Here is a 25479-nt window from a genome sequence, read left to right as displayed (position 1 = left end):
TTCGTGGATCTCTTTGCTAGCCTTATTTCTGTGGAATCTGAGAACAGATATTTCGGATCCCTTGGAAGACTATAGGGCCAAAGGAAATATCCTCCGATAACAAAGAGAAAGAAGCTTTCTGAGAAACTTCTTTGTGTTCTGTGAAATCATCTCACAGAGTTACAGCTTTCCCCTCAAGAAGCCTTTCTCTAAGACAGTTCTTGTGGAATTGGAAAAGTGATATTTGGAAGCCCATAGAGGGCTATGGTGAAAAAGGAAATATCCTCACATGAAATCTGGAAAGAAGCTTTCTGAGAAACTGCTTAGTGTTCTGTTAATTCATCTCACAGAGTTACATCTGTATTTCGTGGATCTCTTTGCTAGCCTTATTTCTGTGGAATCTGAGAACAGATATTTCGGATCCCTTGGAAGACTATAGGGCCAAAGGAAATATCCTCCGATAACAAAGAGAAAGAAGCTTTCTGAGGAAATTCTTTGTGTTCTGTGAAATCATCTCACAGAGTTACAGCTTTCCCGTCAAGAAGCCTTTCGCTAAGACAGTTCTTGTGGAATTGGCAAAGTGATATTTGGAAGCCCATAGAGGGCTATGGTGAAAAAGGAAATATCCTCAGATGAAATCTGGAAAGAAGCTTTCTGAGAAACTGCTTAGTGTTCTGTTAATTCATCTCACATAGTTATATCTGTATTTCGTGGATCTCTTTGCTAGCCTTATTTCTGTGGATTCTGAGAACAGATATTTCGGATCCCTTGGAAGACTATAGGGCCAAAGGAAATATCCTCCGATAACAAAGAGAAAGAAGCTTTCTGAGAAACTTCTTTGTGTTCTGTGAAATCATCTCACAGAGTTACAGCTTTCCCCTCAAGAAGCCTTTCGCTAAGACAGTTCTTGTGGAATTGGCAAAGTGATATTTGGAAGCCCATAGAGGGCTATGGTGAAAAAGGAAATATCCTCAGATGAAATCTGGAAAGAAGCTTTCTGAGAAACTGCTTAGTGTTCTGTTAATTCATCTCACAGAGTTACATCTGTATTTCGTGGATCTCTTTGCTAGCCTTATTTCTGTGGAATCTGAGAACAGATATTTCGGATCCCTTGGAAGACTATAGGGCCAAAGGAAATATCCTCCGATAACAAACAGAAAGAAGCTTTCTGAGAAACTTCTTTGTGTTCCGTGAAATCATCTCACAGAGTTACAGCTTTCCCCTCAAGAAGCCTTTCGCTAAGACAGTTCCTGTGGAATTGGCAAAGTGATATTTGGAAGCCCATAGAGGGCTATGGTGAAAAAGGAAATATCCTCAGATGAAATATGGAAAGAAGCTTTCTGAGAAACTGCTTAGTGTCTGTTAATTCATCTCACAGAGTTACATCTGTATTTCGTAGATCTCTTTGCTAGCCTTATTTCTGTGGAATCTGAGAACAGATATTTCGGATCCCTTGGAAGACTATAGGGCCAAAGGAAATATCCTCCGATAACAAACAGAAAGAAGCCTTCTGAGAAACTTCTTTGTGTTCCGTGAAATCATCTCACAGAGTTACAGCTTTCCCCTCAAGAAGCCTTTCGCTAAGCCAGTTCTTGTGGAATTGGCAAAGTGATATTTGGAAGCCCATAGCGGGCTATGGTGAAAAAGGAAATATCCTCCGATGAAATGTGGAAAGAAGCTTTCTGAGAAACTGCTTAGTGTTCTGTTAATTCATCTCACAGAGTTACATCTGTATTTCGTGGATCTCTTTGCTAGCCTTATTTCTGTGGAATCTGAGAACAGATATTTCGGAACCCTTGGAAGACTATAGGGCCAAAGGAAATATCCTCCGATAACAAAGAGAAAGAAGCTTTCTGAGAAACTTCTTTGTGTTCTGTGAAATCATCTCACAGAATTACAGCTTTCCCCTCAAGAAGCCTTTCGCTAAGACAGTTCTTGTGGAATTGGCAAAGTGATATTTGGAAGCCCATAGAGGGCTATGGTGAAAAAGGAAATATCCTCAGATGAAATCTGGAAAGAAGCTTTCTGAGAAACTGCTTAGTGTTCTGTTAATTCATCTCACAGAGTTACATCTGTATTTCGTGGATCTCTTTGCTAGCCTTATTTCTGTGGAATCTGAGAACAGATATTTCGGAACCCTTGGAAGACTATAGGGCCAAAGGAAATATCCTCCGATAACAAAGAGAAAGAAGCTTTCTGAGAAACTTCTTTGTGTTCTGTGAAATCATCTCACAGAGTTACAGCTTTCCCCTCAAGAAGCCTTTCGCTAAGACAGTTCTTGTGGAATTGGCAAAGTGATATTTGGAAGCCACTAGGGGGCTATGGTGAAAAAGGAAATATCCTCAGATGAAATCTGGAAAGAGCTTTCTCAGAAACTGCTTAGTGTTCTGTTAATTCATCTCACAGACTTACATCTGTATTTCGTGGATCTCTTTGCTAGCCTTATTTCTGTGGAATCTGAGAACAGATATTTCGGATCCCTTGGAAGACTATAGGGCCAAAGGAAATATCCTCCGATAACAAAGAGAAAGAAGCTTTCTGAGAAACTTCTTTGTGTTCCGTGAAATCATCTCACAGAGTTACAGCTTTCCCTTCAAGAAGCCTTTCGCTAAGACAGTTCTTGTGGAATTGGCAAAGTGATATTTGGAAGCCCATAGAGGGCTATGGTGAAAAAGGAAATATCCTCAGATGAAATATGGAAAGAAGCTTTCTGAGAAACTGCTTAGTGTTCTGTTAATTCATCTCACAGAGTTACATCTGTATTTCGTGGATCTCTTTGCTAGCCTTATTTCTGTGGAATCTGAGAACAGATATTTCGGAACCCTTGGAAGACTATAGGGCCAAAGGAAATATCCTCCGATAACAAACAGAAAGAAGCTTTCTGAGAAACTTCTTTGTGTTCTGTGAAATCATCTCACAGAGTTACAGCTTTCCCCTCAAGAAGCCTTTCGCTAAGACAGTTCTTGTGGAATTGGAAAAGTGATATTTGGAAGCCCATAGAGGACGATGGTGGAAAAGGAAATATCCTCCGATGAAATGTGGAAAGAAGCTTTCTGAGAAACTGCTTAGTGTTCTGTTAATTCATCTCACAGAGTTACATCTGTATTTCGTGGATCTCTTTGCTAGCCTTATTTCTGTGGAATCTGAGAACAGATATTTCGGATCCCTTGGAAGACTATATGGCAAAGTGAATTATCCTCCGATAACAAAGAGAAAGAAGCTTTCTGAGGAAATTCTTTGTGTTCTGTGAAATCATCTCACAGAGTTACAGCATTCCCCTCAAGAAGCCTTTCGCTAAGCCAGTTCTTGTGGAATTGGCAAAGTGATATTTGGAAGCCCATAGAGGGCTATGGTGAAAAAGGAAATATCCTCAGATGAAATCTGGAAAGAAGCTTTCTGAGAAACTGCTTAGTGTTCTGTTAATTCATCTCACAGAGTTACATCTGTATTTCGTGGACCTCTTTGCTAGCCTTATTTCTGTGGAATCTGAGAACAGATATTTCGGATCCCTTGGAAGACTATAGGGCCAAAGGAAATATCCTCCGATAAAAAAGAGAAAGAAGGTTTCTGAGAAACTTCTTTGTGTTCTGTGAAATCATCTCACAGAGTTACAGCTTTCCCCTCAAGAAGCCTTTCCCTAAGCCAGTTCTTGTGGAATTCGCAAAGTGATATTTGGAAGCCCATAGAGGGCTATGGTGATAAAGGAAATATCCTCAGATGAAATCTGGAAAGAAGCTTTCTCAGAAACTGCTTAGTGTTCTGTTATTTCATCTCACATAGTTATATCTGTATTTCGTGGATCTCTTTCCTAGCCTTATTTCTGTGGAATCTGAGAACAGATATTTCGGATCCCTTGGAAGACCATAAGGCCAAAGGAAATATCCTCCGATAACAAAGGGAAAGAAGCTTTCTGAGAAACTTCTTTGTGTTCTGTGAAATCATCTCACAGAGTTACAGCTTTCTCCTCAAGAAGCCTTTCGCTAAGACAGTTCTTGTGGAATTGGCAAAGTGATATTTGGAAGCCCAAAGAGGGCTATGGTGAAAAAGGAAATATCCTCAGATGAAATCTGGAAAGAAGCTTTCTGAGAAACTGCTTAGTGTTCTGTTAATTCATCTCACAGAGTTACATCTGTATTTCGTGGATCTCTTTGCTAGCCTTATTTCTGTGGTATCTGAGAACAGATATTTCGGATCCCTTGGAAGACTATAGGGTCAAAGGAAATATCCTGCGATAACAAAGAGAAAGAAGCTTTCTGAGAAACTTCTTTGTGTTCTGTGAAATCATCTCACAGAGTTACAGCTTTCCCCTCAAGAAGCCTTTCGCTAAGACAGTTCTTGTGGAATTGGCAAAGTGATATTTGGAAGCCCATAGAGGGCTATGGTGAAAAAGGAAATATCCTCCGATGAAATGTGGAAAGAAGCTTTCTGAGAAACTGCTTAGTATTCTGTTAATTCATCTCCCAGAGTTACATCTGTATTTCGTGGATCTCTTTGCTAGCCTTATTTCTGTGGTATCTGAAAACAGATATTTCGGATCCCTTGGAAGACCATAGGGCCAAAGGAAATATCCTCCGATAACAAAGAGAAAGAAGCTTTCTGAGAAACTTCTTTGTGTTCTGTGAAATCATCTCACAGAGTTACAGCTTTCCCGTCAAGAAGCCTTTCGCTAAGACAGTTCTTGTGGAATTGGCAAAGTGATATTTGGAAGCCCATAGAGGGCTATGGTGAAAAAGGAAATATCCTCAGATGAAATCTGGAAAGAAGCTTTCTGAGAAACTGCTTAGTGTTCTGTTAATTCATCTCACAGAGTTACATCTGTATTTCGTGGATCTCTTTGCTAGCCTTATTTCTGTGGAATCTGAGAACAGATATTTCGGAACCCTTGGAAGACTATAGGGCCAAAGGAAATATCCTCCGATAACAAAGAGAAAGAAGCTTTCTGAGAAACTTCTTTGTGTTCTGTGAAATCATCTCACAGAGTTACAGCTTTCCCCTCAAGAAGCCTTTCGCTAAGACAGTTCTTGTGGAATTGGCAAAGTGATATTTGGAAGCCCATAGAGGGCTATGGTGAAAAAGGAAATATCCTCAGATGAAATCTGGAAAGAAGCTTTCTGAGAAACTGCTTAGTGTTCTGTTAATTCATCTCACAGAGTTACATCTGTATTTCGTGGATCTCTTTGCTAGCCTTATTTCTGTGGAATCTGAGAACAGATATTTCGGATCCCTTGGAAGACTATAGGGCCAAAGGAAATATCCTCCGATAACAAAGATAAAGAAGCTTTCTGAGAAACTTCTTTGTGTTCTGTGAAACCATCTCACAGAGTTACAGCTTTCCCCTCAAGAAGCCTTTCTGTAAGACAGTTCTTGTGGAATTGGAAAAGTGATATTTGGAAGCCAATAGAGGGCTATGGTGAAAAAGGAAATATCCTCCGATGAAATCTGGAAAGAAGCTTTCTGAGAAACTGCTTAGTGTTCTGTTAATTCATCTCACAGAGTTACATCTGTATTTCGTGGATCTCTTTGCTAGCCTTATTTCTGTGGTATCTGAGAACAGATATTTCGGATCCCTTGGAAGACTATAGGGCCAAAGGAAATATCCTCCGATAACAAAGAGAAAGAAGCTTTCTGAGAAACTTCTTTGTGTTCTGTGAAATCATCTCACAGAGTTACAGCTTTCCCCTCAAGAAGCCTTTCGCTAAGAAAGTTCTTGTGGAATTGGAAAAGTGATATTTGGAAGCCCATAGAGGGCTATGGTGAAAAAGGAAATATCCTCCGATGAAATGTGGAAAGAAGCTTTCTGAGAAACTGCTTAGTGTTCTGTTAATTCATCTCACAGAGTTACATCTGTATTTCGTGGATCTCTTTGCTAGCCTTATTTCTGTGGAATCTGAGAACAGATATTTCGGATCCCTTGGAAGACTATAGGGCAAAGTGAAATATCCTCCGATAACAAAGAGAAAGAAGCTTTCTGAGGAAATTCTTTGTGTTCTGTGAAATCATCTCACAGAGTTACAGCATTCCCCTCAAGAAGCCTTTCGCTAAGCCAGTTCTTGTGGAATTGGCAAAGTGATATTTGGAAGCCCATAGAGGGCTATGGTGAAAAAGGAAATATCCTCACATGAAATCTGGAAAGAAGCTTTCTGAGAAACTGCTTAGTGTTCTGTTAATTCATCTCACAGAGTTACATCTGTATTTCGTGGACCTCTTTGCTAGCCTTATTTCTGTGGAATCTGAGAACAGATATTTCGGATCCCTTGGAAGACTATAGGGCCAAAGGAAATATCCTCCGATAACAAAGAGAAAGAAGCTTTCTGAGAAACTTCTTTGTGTTCTGTGAAATCATCTCACAGAGTTACAGCTTTCCCCTCAAGAAGCCTTTCGCTAAGCCAGTTCTTGTGGAATTGGCAAAGTGATATTTGGAAGCCCATAGAGGGCTATGGTGAAAAAGGAAATATCCTCAGATGAAATCTGGAAAGAAGCTTTCTCAGAAACTGCTTAGTGTTCTGTTAATTCATCTCACATAGTTATATCTGTATTTCGTGGATCTCTTTGCTAGCCTTATTTCTGTGGAATCTGAGAACAGATATTTCGGATCCCTTGGAAGACCATAAGGCCAAAGGAAATATCCTCCGATAACAAACAGAAAGAAGCTTTCTGAGAAACTTCTTTGTGTTCGGTGAAATCATATCACAGAGTTACAGCTTTCCACTCAAGAAGACTTTCGCTAAGACAGTTCTTGTGGAATTGGCAAAGTGATATTTGGAAGCCCATAGAGGGCTATGGTGAAAAAGGAAATATCCTCAGATGAAATCTGGAAAGAAGCTTTCTGAGAAACTGCTTAGTGTTCTGTTAATTCATCTCACAGAGTTACATCTGTATTTCGTGGATCTCTTTGCTAGCCTTATTTCTGTGGTATCTGAGAACAGATATTTCGGATCCCTTGGAAGACTATAGGGTCAAAGGAAATATCCTGCGATAACAAAGAGAAAGAAGCTTTCTGAGAAACTTCTTTGTGTTCTGTGAAATCATCTCACAGAGTTACAGCTTTCCCCTCAAGAAGCCTTTCGCTAAGACAGTTCTTGTGGAATTGGCAAAGTGATATTTGGAAGCCCATAGAGGACTATGGTGAAAAAGGAAATATCCTCCGATGAAATGTGGAAAGAAGCTTTCTGAGAAACTGCTTAGTGTTCTGTTAATTCATCTCCCAGAGTTACATCTGTATTTCGTGGATCTCTTTGCTAGCCTTATTTCTGTGGAATCTGAGAACAGATATTTCGGATCCCTTGGAAGACTATAGGGCCAAAGGAAATATCCTCCGATAACCAAGAGAAAGAAGCTTTCTGAGAAACTTCTTTGTGTTCTGTGAAATCATTTCACAGAGTTACAGCTTTCCCCTCAAGAAGCCTTTCGCTAAGACAGTTCTTGTGGAATTGGCAAAGTGATATTTGGAAGCCCATAGAGGGCTATGGTGAAAAAGGAAATATCCTCAGATGAAATCTGGAAAGAAGCTTTCTGAGAAACTGCTTAGTGTTCTGTTAATTCATCTCACCGAGTTACATCTGTATTTCGTGGATCTCTTTGCTAGCCTTATTTCTGTGGAATCTGAGAACAGATATTTCGGAACCCTTGGAAGACTATAGGGCCAAAGGAAATATCCTCCGATAACAAAGAGAAAGAAGCTTTCTGAGAAACTTCTTTGTGTTCTGTGAAATCATCTCACAGAGTTACAGCATTCCCCTCAAGAAGCCTTTCGCTAAGACAGTTCTTGTGGAATTGGCAAAGTGATATTTGGAAGCCCATAGAGGGCTATGGTGAAAAAGAAAATATCCTCAGATGAAATCTGGAAAGAAGCTTTCTGAGAAACTGCTTAGTGTTCTGTTAATTCATCTCACAGAGTTACATCTGTATTTCGTGGATCTCTTTGCTAGCCTTATTTCTGTGGAATCTGAGAACAGATATTTCGGATCCCTTGGAAGACTATAGGGCCAAAGGAAATATCCTCCGATAACAAAGATAAAGAAGCTTTCTGAGAAACTTCTTTGTGTTCTGTGAAACCATCTCAAAGAGTTACAGCTTTCCCCTCAAGAAGCCTTTCGCTAAGACAGTTCTTGTGGAATTTGCAAAGTGATATTTGGAAGCCCATAGAGGGCTATGGTGAAAAAGGAAATATCCTCCGATGAAATCTGGAAAGAAGCTTTCTGAGAAACTGCTTAGTGTTCTGTTAATTCATCTCACAGAGTTACATCTGTATTTCGTGGATCTCTTTGCTAGCCTTATTTCTGTGGTATCTGAGAACAGATATTTCGGATCCCTTGGAAGACTATAGGGCCAAAGGAAATATCCTCCGATAACCAAGAGAAAGAAGCTTTCTGAGAAACTTCTTTGTGTTCTGTGAAATCATCTCACAGAGTTACAGCTTTCCCCTCAAGAAGCCTTTCGCTAAGACAGTTCTTGTGGAATTGGCAAAGTGATATTTGGAAGCCCATAGAGGGCTATGGTGAAAAAGGAAATATCCTCACATGAAATCTGGAAAGAAGCTTTCTGAGAAACTGCTTAGTGTTCTGTTAATTCATCTCACAGAGTTACATCTGTATTTCGTGGATCTCTTTGCTAGCCTTATTTCTGTGGAATCTGAGAACAGATATTTCGGATCCCTTGGAAGACTATAGGGCCAAAGGAAATATCCTCCGATAACAAAGAGAAAGAAGCTTTCTGAGGAAATTCTTTGTGTTCTGTGAAATCATCTCACAGAGTTACAGCTTTCCCGTCAAGAAGCCTTTCGCTAAGACAGTTCTTGTGGAATTGGCAAAGTGATATTTGGAAGCCCATAGAGGGCTATGGTGAAAAAGGAAATATCCTCAGATGAAATGTGGAAAGAAGCTTTCTGAGAAACTGCTTAGTGTTCTGTTAATTCATCTCATATAGTTATGTCTGTATTTCGTGGATCTCTTTGCTAGCATTATTTCTGTGGAATCTGAGAACAGATATTTCGGATCCCTTGGAAGACTATAGGGCCAAAGGAAATATCCTCCGATAACAAAGAGAAAGAAGCTTTCTGAGAAACTTCTTTGTGTTCTGTGAAATCATCTCACAGAGTTACAGCTTTCCCCTCAAGAAGCCTTTCGCTAAGACAGTTCTTGTGGAATTGGCAAAGTGATATTTGGAAGCCCATAGAGGGCTATGGTGAAAAAGGAAATATCCTCAGATGAAATCTGGAAAGCAGCTTTCTGAGAAACTGCTTAGTGTTCTGTTAATTCATCTCACACAGTTACATCTGTATTTCTTGGATCTCTTTGCTAGCCTTATTTCTGTGGAATCTGAGAACAGATATTTCGGATCCCTTGGAAGACTATAGGGCCAAAGGAAATATCCTCCGATAACAAAGAGAAAGAAGCTTTCTGAGAAACTTCTTTGTGTTCCGTGAAATCATCTCACAGAGTTACAGCTTTCCCCTCAAGAAGCCTTTCGCTAAGACAGTTCTTGTGGAATTGGCAAAGTGATATTTGGAAGCCCATAGAGGGCTATGGTGAAAAAGGAAATATCCTCAGATGAAATATGGAAAGAAGCTTTCTGAGAAACTGCTTAGTGTTCTGTTAATTCATCTCACAGAGTTACATCTGTTTTTCGTGGATCTCTTTGCTAGCCTTATTTCTGTGGAATCTGAGAACAGATATTTCGGAACCCTTGGAAGACTATAGGGCCAAAGGAAATATCCTCTGATAACAAACAGAAAGAAGCTTTCTGAGAAACTTCTTTGTGTTCCGTGAAATCATCTCACAGAGTTACAGCTTTCCCCTCAAGAAGCCTTTCGCTAAGACAGTTCTTGTGGAATTGGCAAAGTGATATTTGGAAGCCACTAGGGGGCTATGGTGAAAAAGGAAATATCCTCACATGAAATCTGGAATGAAGCTTTCTGAGAAACTGCTTAGTGTTCTGTTAATTCATCTCACAGAGTTACATCTGTATTTCGTGGATCTCTTTGCTAGCCTTATTTCTGTGGTATCTGAGAACAGATATTTCGGATCCCTTGGAAGACTATAGGGCCAAAGGAAATATCCTCCGATAACCAAGAGAAAGAAGCTTTCTGAGAAACTTCTTTGTGTTCTGTGAAATCATCTCACAGAGTTACAGCTTTCCCCTCAAGAAGCCTTTCGCTAAGACACTTCTTGTGGAATTGGCAAAGTGATATTTGGAAGCCCATAGAGGGCTATGGTGAAAAAGGAAATATCCTCCGATGAAATCTGGAAAGAAGCTTTCTGAGAAACTGCTTAGTGTTCTGTTAATTCATCTCACAGAGTTACATCTGTATTTCGTGGATCTCTTTGCTAGCCTTATTTCTGTGGAATCTGAGAACAGATATTTCGGATCCCTTGGAAGACTATAGGGCCAAAGGAAATATCCTCCGATAACCAAGAGAAAGAAGCTTTCTGAGAAACTTCTTTGTGTTCTGTGAAATCATCTCACAGAGTTACAGCTTTCCCCTCAAGAAGCCTTTCGCTAAGACAGTTCTTGTGGAATTGGCAAAGTGATATTTGGAAGCCCATAGAGGGCTATGGTGAAAAAGGAAATATCCTCAGATGAAATGTGGAAAGAAGCTTTCTGAGAAACTGCTTAGTGTTCTGTTAATTCATCTCACAGAGTTACATCTGTATTTCGTGGATCTCTTTGCTAGCCTTATTTCTGTGGAATCTGAGAACAGATATTTCGGAACCCTTGGAAGACTATAGGGCCAAAGGAAATATCCTCCGATAACAAAGAGAAAGAAGCTTTCTGAGAAACTTCTCTGTGTTCTGTGAAATCATCTCACAGAGTTACAGCTTTCCCCTCAAGAAGCCTTTCCCTAAGCCAGTTCTTGTGGAATTGGCAAAGTGATATTTGGAAGCCCATAGAGGGCTATGGTGAAAAAGGAAATATCCTCAGATGAATTCTGGAAAGAAGCTTTCTGAGAAACTGCTTAGTGTTCTGTTAATTCATCTCACATAGTTATATCTGTATTTCGTGGATCTCTTTGCTAGCCTTATTTCTGTGGAATCTGAGAACAGATATTTCGGATCCCTTGGAAGACTATAGGGCCAAAGGAAATATCCTCCGATAACAAACAGAAAGAAGCTTTCTGAGAAACTTCTTTGTGTTCTGTGAAATCATCTCACAGAGTTACAGCTTTCCCCTCAAGAAGCCTTTCGCTAAGACAGTTCTTGTGGAATTGGCAAAGTGATATTTGGAAGCCCATAGAGGGCTATGGTGAAAAAGGAAATATCCTCAGATGAAATCTGGAAGGAAGCTTTCTGAGAAACTGCTTAGTGTTCTGTTAATTCATCTCACAGAGTTACATCTGTATTTCGTGGATCTCTTTGCTAGCCTTATTTCTGTGGAATCTGAGAACAGATATTTCGGATCCCTTGGAAGACTATAGGGCCAAAGGAAATATCCTCCGATAACAAACAGAAAGAAGCTTTCTGAGAAACTTCGTTGTGTTCCGTGAAATCATCTCACAGAGTTACAGCTTTCCCCTCAAGAAGCCTTTCGCTAAGACAGTTCTTGTGGAATTGGCAAAGTGATATTTGGAAGCCACTAGGGGGCTATGGTGAAAAAGGAAATATCCTCACATGAAATCTGGAAAGAAGCTTTCTGAGAAACTGCTTAGTGTTCTGTTAATTCATCTCACAGACTTACATCTGTATTTCGTGGATCTCTTTGCTAGCCTTATTTCTGTGGAATCTGAGAACAGATATTTCGGATCCCTTGGAAGACTCTAGGGCCAAAGGAAATATCCTCCTAAAAAACAGAAAGAAGCTTTCTGAGAAACTTCTTTGTGTTCTGTGAAATCATCTCACAGAGTTACAGCTTTCCCCTCAAGAAGCCTTTCGCTAAGACAGTTCTTGTGGAATTGGCAAAGTGATATTTGGAAGCCCATAGAGGGCTATGGTGAAAAAGGAAATATCCTCACATGAAATCTGGAAAGAAGCTTTCTGAGAAACTGCTTAGTGTTCTGTTAATTCATCTCACAGAGTTACATCTGTATTTCGTGGATCTCTTTGCTAGCCTTATTTCTGTGGTATCTGAGAACAGATATTTCGGATCCCTTGGAAGACTATAGGGCCAAAGGAAATATCCTTCGATAACAAAGAGAAAGAAGCTTTCTGAGAAACTTCTTTGTGTTCTGTGAAATCATCTCACAGAGTTACAGCTTTCCCCTCAAGAAGCCTTTCGCTAAGACAGTTTTTGTGGAATTGGCAAAGTGATATTTGGAAGCCCATAGAGGGCTATGGTGAAAAAGGAAATATCCTCCGATGAAATGTGGAAAGAAGCTTTCTGAGAAACTGCTTAGTGTTCTGTTAATTCATCTCACAGAGTAACATCTGTATTTCGTGGATCTCTTTGCTAGCCTTATTTCTGTGGAATCTGAGAACAGATATTTCGGATCCCTTGGAAGACTATAGGGCCAAAGGAAATATCCTCCGATAACAAAGAGAAAGAAGCTTTCTGAGAAACTTCTTTGTGTTCTGTGAAATCATCTCACAGAGTTACAGCTTTCCCCTCAAGAAGCCTTTCGCTAAGACAGTTCTTGTGGAATTGGCAAAGTGATATTTGGAAGCCCATAGAGGGCTATGGTGAAAAAGGAAATATCCTCAGATGAAATCTGGAAAGAAGCTTTCTGAGAAACTGCTTAGTGTTCTGTTAATTCATCTCACAGAGTTACATCTGTATTTCGTGGATCTCTTTGCTAGCCTTATTTCTGTGGAATCTGAGAACAGATATTTCGGAACCCTTGGAAGACTATAGGGCCAAAGGAAATATCCTCCGATAACAAAGGGAAAGAAGCTTTCTGAGAAACTTCTTTGTGTTCTGTGAAATCATCTCACAGAGTTACAGCTTTCCCCTCAAGAAGCCTTTCACTAAGCCAGTTCTTGTGGAATTGGCAAAGTGATATTTGGAAGCCCATAGAGGGCTATGGTGAAAAAGGAAATATCCTCAGATGAAATCTGGAAAGAAGCTTTCTGAGAAACTGCTTAGTGTTCTGTTAATTCATCTCACAGAGTTACATCTGTATTTCGTGGATCTCTTTGCTAGCCTTATTTCTGTGGAATCTGAGAACAGATATTTCGGAACCCTTGGAAGACTATAGGGCCAAAGGAAATATCCTCCGATAACAAAGGGAAAGAAGCTTTCTGAGAAACTTCTTTGTGTTCTGTGAAATCATCTCACAGAGTTACAGCTTTCCCCTCAAGAAGCCTTTCGCTAAGACAGTTCTTGTGGAATTGTCAAAGTGATATTTGGAAGCCACTAGGGGGCTATGGTGAAAAAGGAAATATCCTCACATGAAATCTGGAATGAAGCTTTCTGAGAAACTGCTTAGTGTTCTGTTAATTCATCTCACAGAGTTACATCTGTATTTCGTGGATCTCTTTGCTAGCATTATTTCTGTGGTATCTGAGAACAGATATTTCGGATCCCTTGGAAGACTATAGGGCCAAAGGAAATATCCTCCGATAACAAACAGAAAGAAGCTTTCTGAGAAACTTCTTTGTGTTCTGTGAAATCATCTCACAGAGTTACAGCTTTCCCCTCAAGAAGCCTTTCGCTAAGACACTTCTTGTGGAATTGGCAAAGTGATATTTGGAAGCCCATAGAGGGCTATGGTGAAAAAGGAAATATCCTCCGATGAAATCTGGAAAGAAGCTTTCTGAGAAACTGCTTAGTGTTCTGTTAATTCATCTCACAGAGTTACATCTGTATTTCGTGGATCTCTATGCTAGCCTTATTTCTGTGGAATCTGGGAACAGATATTTCGGATCCCTTGGAAGACTATAGGGCCAAAGGAAATATCCTCCGATAACCAAGAGAAAGAAGCTTTCTGAGAAACTTCTTTGTGTTCTGTGAAATCATCTCACAGAGTTACAGCTTTCCCCTCAAGAAGCCTTTCGCTAAGACAGTTCTTGTGGAATTGGCAAAGTGATATTTGGAAGCCCATAGAGGGCTATGGTGAAAAAGGAAATATCCTCAGATGAAATGTGGAAAGAAGCTTTCTGAGAAACTGCTTAGTGTTCTGTTAATTCATCTCACAGAGTTACATCTGTATTTCGTGGATCTCTTTGCTAGCCTTATTTCTGTGGAATCTGAGAACAGATATTTCGGAACCTTTGGAAGACTATAGGGCCAAAGGAAATATCCTCCGATAACAAAGAGAAAGAAGCTTTCTGAGAAACTTCTTTGTGTTCTGTGAAATCATTTCACAGAGTTACAGCTTTCCCCTCAAGAAGCCTTTCGCTAAGACAGTTCTTGTGGAATTGGCAAAGTGATATTTGGAAGCCCATAGAGGGCTATGGTGAAAAAGGAAATATCCTCAGATGAAATCTGGAAAGAAGCTTTCTGAGAAACTGCTTAGTGTTCTGTTAATTCATCTCACAGAGTTACATCTGTATTTCGTGGATCTCTTTGCTAGCCTTATTTCTGTGGAATCTGAGAACAGATATTTCGGATCCCTTGGAAGACTATAGGGCCAAAGGAAATATCCTCCGATAACAAAGAGAAAGAAGCTTTCTGAGAAACTTCTTTGTGTTCTGTGAAATCATCTCACAGAGTTACAGCTTTCCCCTCAAGAAGCCTTTCGCTAAGACAGTTCTTGTGGAATTGGCAAAGTGATATTTGGAAGCCCATAGAGGGCTATGGTGAAAAAGGAAATATCCTCCGATGAAATGTGGAAAGAAGCTTTCTGAGAAACTGCTTAGTGTTCTGTTAATTCATCTCACAGAGTTACATCTGTATTTCGTGGATCTCTTTGCTAGCCTTATTTCTGTGGAATCTGAGAAAAGATATTTCGGATCCCTTGGAAGACTATAGGGCCAAAGGAAATATCCTCCGATAACAAAGAGAAAGAAGCTTTCTGAGGAAATTCTTTGTGTTCCGTGAAATCATCTCACAGAGTTACAGCATTCCCCTCAAGAAGCCTTTCGCTAAGACAGTTCTTGTGGAATTGGCAAAGTGATATTTGGAAGCCCATAGAGGGCTATGGTGAAAAAGGAAATATCCTCACATGAAATCTGGAAAGAAGCTTTCTGAGAAACTGCTTAGTGTTCTGTTAATTCATCTCACAGAGTTACATCTGTATTTCGTGGATCTCTTTGCTAGCGTTATTTCTGTGGAATCTGAGAACAGATATTTCGGATCCCTTGGAAGACTATAGGGCCAAAGGAAATATCCTCCGATAACCAAGAGAAAGAAACTTTCTGAGAAACTTCTTTGTGTTCTGTGAAATCATCTCACAGAGTTACAGCTTTCCCCTCAAGAAGCCTTTCGCTAAGCCAGTTGTTGTGGAATTGGCAAAGTGATATTTGGAAGCCCATAGAGGGCTATGGTGAAAAAGGAAATATCCTCAGATGAAATGTGGAAAGAAGCTTTCTGAGAAACTGCTTAGTGTTCTGTTAATTCATCTCACAGAGTTACATCTGTATTTCGTGGATCTCTTTGCTAGCCTTATTTCTGTGGAATCTGAGAACAGATATTTCGGAACCCTTGGAAGACTATAGGGCCAAAGGAAATATCCTCCGATAACAAAGAGAAAGAAGCTTTCTGAGAAACTTCTTTGTGTTCTGTGAAATCATCTCACAGAGTTACAGCTTTCCCCTCAAGAAGCCTTTCGCTAAGACAGTTCTTGTGGAATTGGCAAAGTGATATTTGGAAGCCCATAGAGGGCTATGGTGAAAAAGGAAATATCCTCAGATGAAATCTGGAAAGAAGCTTTCTGAGAAACTGCTTAGTGTTCTGTTAATTCATCTCACAGAGTTACATCTGTATTTCGTGGATCTCTTTGCTAGCCTTATTTCTGTGGAATCTGAGAACAGATGTTTCGGATCCCTTGGAAGACTATAGGGCCAAAGGAAATATCCTCCGATAACAAACAGAAAGAAGCTTTCTGAGAAACTTCTTTGTGTTCTGTGAAATCATCTCACAGAGTTACAGCTTTCCCCTCAAGAAGCCTTTCGCTAAGAGAGTTCTTGTGGAATTGGCAAAGTGATATTTGGAAGCCCATAGAGGGCTATGGTGAAAAAGGAAATATCCTCCGATGAAATGTGGAAAGAAGCTTTCTGAGAAACTGCTTAGTGTTCTGTTAATTCATCTCACGGAGTTACATCTGTATTTCGTGGATCTCTTTGCTAGCCTTATTTCTGTGGAATCTGAGAACAGATATTTCGGATCCTTTGGAAGACTATAGGGCCAAAGGAAATATCCTCCGATAACCAAGAGAAAGAAGCTTTCTGAGAAACTTCTTTGTGTTCTGTGAAATCATCTCACAGAGTTACAGCTTTCCCCTCAAGAAGCCTTTCGCTAAGACAGTTCTTGTGGAATTGGAAAAGTGATATTTGGAAGCCCATAGAGGGCTATGGTGAAAAAGGAAATATCCTCCGATGAAATGTGGAAAGAAGCTTTCTGAGAAACTGCTTAGTGTTCTGTTAATTCATCTCACAGAGTTACATCTGTATTTCGTGGATCTCTTTGCTAGCCTTATTTCTGTGGAATCTGAGAACAGATATTTCGGATCCCTTGGAAGACTATAGGGCCAAAGGAAATATCCTCCGATAACAAAGTGAAAGAAGCTTTCTGAGGAAATTCTTTGTGTTCTGTGAAATCATCTCACAGAGTTACAGCATTCCCCTCAAGAAGCCTTTCGCTAAGCCAGTTCTTGTGGAATTGGCAAAGTGATATTTGGAAGACCATGGAGGGCTATGGTGAAAAAGGAAATATCCTCAGATGAAATATGGAAAGAAGCTTTCTGAGAAACTCCTTAGTGTTCTGTTAATTCATCTCACAGAGTTACATCTGTATTTCGTGGATCTCTTTGCTAGCCTTATTTCTGTGGAATCTGAGAACAGATATTTCGGATCCCTTGGAAGACTATAGGGCCAAAGGAAATATCCTCCGATAACAAAGAGAAAGAAGCTTTCTGAGAAACTTCTTTGTGTTCTGTGAAATCATCTCACAGAGTTACAGCTTTCCCCTCAAGAAGCCTTTCGCTAAGACAGTTCTTGTGGAATTGGCAAAGTGATATTTGGAAGCCCATAGAGGGCTATGGTGAAAAAGGAAATATCCTCAGATGAATTCTGGAAAGAAGCTTTCTGAGAAACTGCTTAGTGTTCTGTTAATTCATCTCACATAGTTATATCTGTATTTCGTGGATCTCTTTGCTAGCCTTATTTCTGTGGAATCTGAGAACAGATATTTCGGATCCCTTGGAAGACTATAGGGCCAAAGGAAATATCCTCCGATAACAAACAGAAAGAAGCTTTCTGAGAAACTTCTTTGTGTTCTGTGAAATCATCTCACAGAGTTACAGCTTTCCCCTCAAGAAGCCTTTCGCTAAGACAGTTCTTGTGGAATTGGCAAAGTGATATTTGGAAGCCCATAGAGGGCTATGGTGAAAAAGGAAATATCCTCAGATGAAATCTGGAAGGAAGCTTTCTGAGAAACTGCTTAGTGTTCTGTTAATTCATCTCACAGAGTTACATCTGTATTTCGTGGATCTCTTTGCTAGCCTTATTTCTGTGGAATCTGAGAACAGATATTTCGGATCCCTTGGAAGACTATAGGGCCAAAGGAAATATCCTCCGATAACAAACAGAAAGAAGCTTTCTGAGAAACTTCGTTGTGTTCCGTGAAATCATCTCACAGAGTTACAGCTTTCCCCTCAAGAAGCCTTTCGCTAAGACAGTTCTTGTGGAATTGGCAAAGTGATATTTGGAAGCCACTAGGGGGCTATGGTGAAAAAGGAAATATCCTCACATGAAATCTGGAAAGAAGCTTTCTGAGAAACTACTTAGTGTTCTGTTAATTCATCTCACAGACTTACATCTGTATTTCGTGGATCTCTTTGCTAGCCTTATTTCTGTGGAATCTGAGAACAGATATTTCGGATCCCTTGGAAGACTATAGGGCCAAAGGAAATATCCTCCTAAAAAACAGAAAGAAGCTTTCTGAGAAACTTCTTTGTGTTCTGTGAAATCATCTCACAGAGTTACAGCTTTCCCCTCAAGAAGCCTTTCGCTAAGACAGTTCTTGTGGAATTGGCAAAGTGATATTTGGAAGCCCATAGAGGGCTATGGTGAAAAAGGAAATATCCTCACATGAAATCTGGAAAGAAGCTTTCTGAGAAACTGCTTAGTGTTCTGTTAATTCATCTCACAGAGTTACATCTGTATTTCGTGGATCTCTTTGCTAGCCTTATTTCTGTGGTATCTGAGAACAGATATTTCGGATCCCTTGGAAGACTATAGGGCCAAAGGAAATATCCTTCGATAACAAAGAGAAAGAAGCTTTCTGAGAAACTTCTTTGTGTTCTGTGAAATCATCTCACAGAGTTACAGCTTTCCCCTAAAGAAGCCTTTCGCTAAGACAGTTCTTGTGGAATTGGCAAAGTGATATTTGGAAGCCCATAGAGGGCTATGGTGAAAAAGGAAATATCCTCCGATGAAATGTGGAAAGAAGCTTTCTGAGAAACTGCTTAGTGTTCTGTTAATTCATCTCACAGAGTTACATCTGTATTTCGTGGATCTCTTTGCTAGCCTTATTTCTGTGGAATCTGAGAACAGATATTTCGGATCCCTTGGAAGACTATAGGGCCAAAGGAAATATCCTCCGATAACAAAGAGAAAGAACCTTTCTGAGAAACTTCTTTGTGTTCTGTGAAATCATCTCACAGAGTTACAGCTTTCCCCTCAAGAAGCCTTTCGCTAAGACAGTTCTTGTGGAATTGGCAAAGTGATATTTGGAAGCCCATAGAGGGCTATGGTTAAAAAAGGAAATATCCTCAGATGAAATCTGGAAAGAAGCTTTCTGAGAAACTGCTTAGTGTTCTGTTAATTCATCTCACAGAGTTACATCTGTATTTCGTGGATCTCTTTGCTAGCCTTATTTCTGTGGAATCTGAGAACAGATATTTCGGAACCCTTGGAAGACTATAGGGCCAAAGGAAATATCCTCCGATAACAAAGGGAAAGAAGCTTTCTGAGAAACTTCTTTGTGTTCTGTGAAATCATCTCACAGAGTTACAGCTTTCCCCTCAAGAAGCCTTTCGCTAAGACAGTTCTTGTGGAATTGGCAAAGTGATATTTGGAAGCCCATAGAGGGCTATGGTGAAAAAGGAAATATCCTCAGATGAAATCTGGAAAGAAGCTTTCTGAGAAACTGCCTAGTGTTCTGTTAATTCGTCTCACAGAGTTACATCTGTATTTCGTGGATCTCTTTGCTAGCCTTATTTCTGTGGAATCTGAGAACAGATATTTCGGATCCCTTGGAAGACTATAGGGCCAAAGGAAATATCCTCCGATAACAAAGATAAAGAAGCTTTCTGAGAAACTTCTTTGTGTTCTGTGAAATCATCTCACAGAGTTACAGCTTTCCCCTCAAGAAGCCTTTCTCTAAGACAGTTCTTGTGGAATTGGAAAAGTAATATATGGAAGCCCATAGAGGGCTATGGTGAAAAAGGAAATATCCTCAGATGAAATCTGGAAAGAAGCTTTCTGAGAAACTGCTTTGTGTTCTGTTAATTCATCTCACAGAGTTACATCTGTATTTCGTGGATCTCTTTGCTAGCCTTATTTCTGTGGAATCTGAGAACAGATATTTCGGATCCCTTGGAAGACTATAGGGCCAAATGAAATATCCTCCGATAACAAAGAGAAAGAAGCTTTCTGAGAAACTTCTTTGTGTTCTGTGAAATCATCTCACAGAGTTACAGCATTCCCCTCAAAAAAGCCTTTCGCTAAGACAGTTCTTGTGGAATTGGCAAAGTGATATTTGGAAGCCCATAGAGGGCTATGGTGAAAAAGGAAATATCCTCAGATGAAATCTGGAAAGAAGCTTTCTGAGAAACTGCTTAGTGTTCTGTTAATTCATCTCACAGAGTTACATCTGTATTTCGTGGATCTCTTTGCTAGCCTTATTTCTGTGGAATCTGAGAACAGATATTTCGGATCCCTTGGAAGACTATAGGGCCAAATGAAATATCCTCGGATAACAAAGAGAAAGAAGCTTTCTGAGGAAATTCTTTGTGTTCTGTGAAATCATCTCACAGAGTTACAGCATTCCCCCCAAGAAGCCTTTCGCTAAGACAGTTCTTGTGGAATTGGCAAAGTGATATTTGGAAGCCCATAGAGGGCTATGGTGAAAAAGGAAATATCCTCACATGAAATCTGGAAAGAAGCTTTCTGAGAAACTGCTTAGTGTTCTGTTAATTCATCTCACAGAGTTACATCTGTATTTCGAGGATCTCTTTGCCAACCTTATTTCTGTGGAATCTGAGAACAGATATTTCGGATCCCTTGGAAGACTATAGGGCCAAAGGAAATATCCTCCGATAACAAAGAGAAAGAAGCTTTCTGAGAAACTTCTTTGTGTTCCGTGAAATCATCTCACAGAATTACAGCTTTCCCCTCAAGAAGCCTTTCGCTAAGACAGTTCTTGTGGAATTGGCAAAGTGATATTTGGAAGCCCATAGAGGGCTATGGTGAAAAAGGAAATATCCTCACATGAAATCTGGAAAGAAGCTTTCTGAGAAACTGCTTAGTGTTCTGTTAATTCATCTCACAGAGTTACATCTGTGTTTTGTGGATCTCTTTGCTAGCCTTATTTCTGTGGAATCTGAGAACAGATATTTCCGATCCCTTGGAAGACTATAGGGCCAAAGGAAATATCCTCCGATAACAAAGAGAAAGAAGCTTTCTGAGAAACTTCTTTGTGTTCTGTGAAATCATCTCACAGAGTTACAGCATTCCCCTCAAAAAAGCCTTTCGCTAAGACAGTTCTTGTGGAATTGGCAAAGTGATATTTGGAAGCCCATAGAGGGCTATGGTGAAAAAGGAAATATCCTCAGATGAAATCTGGAAAGAAGCTTTCTGAGAAACTGCTTAGTGTTCTGTTAATTCATCTCACAGAGTTACATCTGTATTTCGTGGATCTCTTTGCTAGCCTTATTTCTGTGGAATCTGAGAACAGATATTTCGGATCCCTTGGAAGACTATAGGGCCAAATGAAATATCCTCGGATAACAAAGAGAAAGAAGCTTTCTGAGGAAATTCTTTGTGTTCTGTGAAATCATCTCACAGAGTTACAGCATTCCCCCCAAGAAGCCTTTCGCTAAGACAGTTCTTGTGGAATTGGCAAAGTGATATTTGGAAGCCCATAGAGGGCTATGGTGAAAAAGGAAATATCCTCACATGAAATCTGGAAAGAAGCTTTCTGAGAAACTGCTTAGTGTTCTGTTAATTCATCTCACAGAGTTACATCTGTATTTCGTGGATCTCTTTGCCAACCTTATTTCTGTGGAATCTGAGAACAGATATTTCGGATCCCTTGGAAGACTATAGGGCCAAAGGAAATATCCTCCGATAACAAAGAGAAAGAAGCTTTCTGAGAAACTTCTTTGTGTTCCGTGAAATCATCTCACAGAATTACAGCTTTCCCCTCAAGAAGCCTTTCGCTAAGACAGTTCTTGTGGAATTGGCAAAGTGATATTTGGAAGCCCATAGAGGGCTATGGTGAAAAAGGAAATATCCTCACATGAAATCTGGAAAGAAGCTTTCTGAGAAACTGCTTAGTGTTCTGTTAATTCATCTCACAGAGTTACATCTGTGTTTTGTGGATCTCTTTGCTAGCCTTATTTCTGTGGAATCTGAGAACAGATATTTCCGATCCCTTGGAAGACTATAGGGCCAAAGGAAATATCCTCCGATAACAAACAGAAAGAAGCTTTCTGAGAAACTTCTTTGTGTTCCGTGAAATCATCTCACAGAGTTACAGCTTTCCCCTCAAGAAGCCTTTCGCTAAGACAGTTCTTGTGGAATTGGCAAAGTGATATTTGGAAGCCACTAGGGGGCTATGGTGAAAAAGGAAATATCCTCAGATGAAATCTGGAAAGAAGCTTTCTGAGAAACTGCTTAGTGTTCTGTTAATTCATCTCACAGAGTTACATCTTTATTTCGTGGATCTCTTTGCTAGCCTTATTTCTGTGGTATCTGAGAACAGATATTTCGGATCCCTTGGAAGACTATAGGGCCAAAGGAAATATCCTCCGATAACAAAGAGAAAGAAGCTTTCTGAGAAACTTCTTTGTGTTCTGTGAAATCATCTCACAGAGTTACAGCTTTCCCCTCAAGAAGCCTTTCGCTAAGACAGTTCTTGTGGAATTGGCAAAGTGATATTTGGAAGCCCATAGAGGGCTATGGTGAAAAAGGAAATATCCTCCGATGAAATGTGGAAAGAAGTTTTCTGAGAAACTGCTTAGTGTTCTGTTAATTCATCTCACAGAGTTACATCTGTATTTCGTGGATCTCTTTGCTAGCCTTATTTCTGTGGAATCTGAGAACAGATATTTCGGATCCCTTGGAAGACTATAGGGCCAAAGGAAATATCCTCCGATAACAAAGAGAAAGAAGCTTTCTGAGAAACTTCTTTGTGTTCTGTGAAATCATCTCACAGAGTTACAGCTTTCCCCTCAAGAAGCCTTTCGCTAAGACAGTTCTTGTGGAATTGGCAAAGTGATATTTGGAAGCCCATAGAGGGCTATGGTGAAAAAGGAATTATCCTCACATGAAATCTGGAAAGAAGCTTTCTGAGAAACTGCTTAGTGTTCTGTTAATTCATCTCACAGAGTTACATCTGTATTTCGTGGATCTCTTTGCAAGCCTTATTTCTGTGGAATCTGAGAACAGATATTTCGGATCCCTTTGAAGACTATAGGGCCAAAGAAAATATCCTCCGATAACAAAGAGAAAGAAGCTTTCTGAGGAAATTCTTTGTGTTCTGTGAAATCATCTCACAGAGTTACAGCTTTCCCCTCAAGAAGCCTTTCGCTAAGACAGTTCTTGTGGAATTGGCAAAGTGATATTTGGAAGCCCATAGAGGGCTATGGTGAAAAATGAAATATCCTCACATGAAATCTGGAAAGAAGCTTTCTGAGAAACTGCTTAGTGTTCTGTTAATTCATCTCACAGAGTTACATCTGTATTTCGTGGATCTCTTTGCTAGCCTTATTTCTGTGGAATCTGAGAACAGATATTTCGGATCCCTTGGAAGACTATAGGGCCAAAGGAAATATCCTCCGATAACAAACAGAAAGAAGCTTTCTGAGAAACTTCTTTGTGTTCTGTGAAATCATCTCACAGAGTTACAGCTTTCCCCTCAAGAAGCCTTTCGCTAAGACAGTTCTTGTGGAATTGGCAAAGTGATATTTGGAAGCCCATAGAGGGCTATGGTGAAAAAGGAAATATCCTCAGATGAAATCTGGAAGGAAGCTTTCTGAGAAACTGCTTAGTGTTCTGTTAATTCATCTCACAGAGTTACATCTGTATTTCGTGGATCTCTTTGCTAGCCTTATTTCTGTGGAATCTGAGAACAGATATTTCGGATCCCTTGGAAGACTATAGGGCCAAAGGAAATATCCTCCGATAACAAACAGAAAGAAGCTTTCTGAGAAACTTCTTTGTGTTCTGTGAAATCATCTCACAGAGTTACAGCTTTCCCCTCAAGAAGCCTTTCGCTAAGACAGTTCTTGTGGAATTGGCAAAGTGATATTTGGAAGCCCATAGAGGGCTATGGTGAAAAAGGAAATATCCTCAGATGAAATGTGGAAAGAAGCTTTCTGAGAAGCTGCTTAGTGTTCTGTTAATTCATCTCACAGAGTTACATTTGTATTTCGTGGATCTCTTTGCTAGCCTTATTTCTGTGGAATCTGAGAACAGATATTTCGGATCCCTTGGAAGACTATAGGGCCAAAGGAAATATCCTCCGATAACAAAGAGAAAGAAGCTTTCTGAGAAACTTCTTTGTGTTCTGTGAAATCATCTCACAGAGTTACAGCTTTCCCCTCAAGAAGCCTTTCGCTAAGACAGTTCTTGTGGAATTGGCAAAGTGATATTTGGAAGCCCATAGAGGGCTATGGTGAAAAATGAAATATCCTCACATGAAATCTGGAAAGAAGCTTTCTGAGAAACTGCTTAGTGTTCTGTTAATTCATCTCACAGAGTTACATCGGTATTTCGTGGATCTCTTTGCTAGCCTTATTTCTGTGGAATCTGAGAACAGATATTTCGGATCCCTTGGAAGACTATAGGGCCAAAGGAAATATCCTCCGATAACAAACAGAAAGAAGCTTTCTGAGAAACTTCTTTGTGTTCTGTGAAATCATCTCACAGAGTTACAGCTTTCCCCTCAAGAAGCCTTTCGCTAAGACAGTTCTTGTGGAATTGGCAAAGTGATATTTGGAAGCCCATAGAGGGCTATGGTGAAAAAGGAAATATCCTCAGATGAAATCTGGAAGGAAGCTTTCTGAGAAACTGCTTAGTGTTCTGTTAATTCATCTCACAGAGTTACATCTGTATTTCGTGGATCTCTTTGCTAGCCTTATTTCTGTGGAATCTGAGAACAGATATTTCGGATCCCTTGGAAGACTATAGGGCCAAAGGAAATATCCTCCGATAACAAACAGAAAGAAGCTTTCTGAGAAACTTCTTTGTGTTCTGTGAAATCATCTCACAGAGTTACAGCTTTCCCCTCAAGAAGCCTTTCGCTAAGACAGTTCTTGTGGAATTGGCAAAGTGATATTTGGAAGCCCATAGAGGGCTATGGTGAAAAAGGAAATATCCTCAGATGAAATGTGGAAAGAAGCTTTCTGAGAAGCTGCTTAGTGTTCTGTTAATTCATCTCACAGAGTTACATTTGTATTTCGTGGATCTCTTTGCTAGCCTTATTTCTGTGGAATCGGAGAACAGATATTTCGGATCCCTTGGAAGACTATAGGGCCAAAGGAAATATCCTCCGATAACAAAGAGAAAGAAGCTTTCTGAGAAACTTCTTTGTGTTCTGTGAAATCATCTCACAGAGTTACAGCTTTCCCCTCAAGAAGCCTTTCGCTAAGACAGTTCTTGTGGAATTGGCAAAGTGATATTTGGAAGCCCATAGAGGGCTATGGTGAAAAAGGAAATATCCTCACATGAAATCTGGAAAGAAGATTTCTGAGAAACTGCTTAGTGTTCTGTTAATTCATCTCACATAGTTATATCTGTATTTCGTGGATCTCTTTGCTAGCCTTATTTCTGTGGAATCTGAGAACAGATATTTCGGATCCCTTGGAAGACTATAGGGCCAAAGGAAATATCCTCCGATAACAAAGAGAAAGAAGCTTTCTGAGAAACTTCTTTGTGTTCTGTGAAATCATCTCACAGAGTTATAGCTTTCCCCTCAAGAAGCCTTTCGCTAAGACAGTTCTTGTGGAATTGGCAAAGTGATATTTGGAAGCCCATAGAGGGCTATGGTGAAAAAGGAAATATCCTCAGATGAAATCTGGAAAGAAGCTTTCTGAGAAACTGCTTAGTGTTCTGTTAATTCATCTCACAGAGTTACATCTGTATTTCGTGGATCTCTTTGCTAGCCTTATTTCTGTGGAATCTGAGAACAGATACTTCGGATCCCTTGGAAGCCTATAGGGCCAACGGAAATATCCTCCGATAA

This window comes from Macaca nemestrina, chromosome 13 (assembly GCF_043159975.1).
Source record: "Macaca nemestrina isolate mMacNem1 chromosome 13, mMacNem.hap1, whole genome shotgun sequence".
Classification (NCBI taxonomy): Eukaryota; Metazoa; Chordata; class Mammalia; order Primates; family Cercopithecidae; genus Macaca; species Macaca nemestrina.
The sequence above is the reverse complement of the archived record's forward strand: the minus strand, read 5'-3'. Positions refer to the sequence as shown.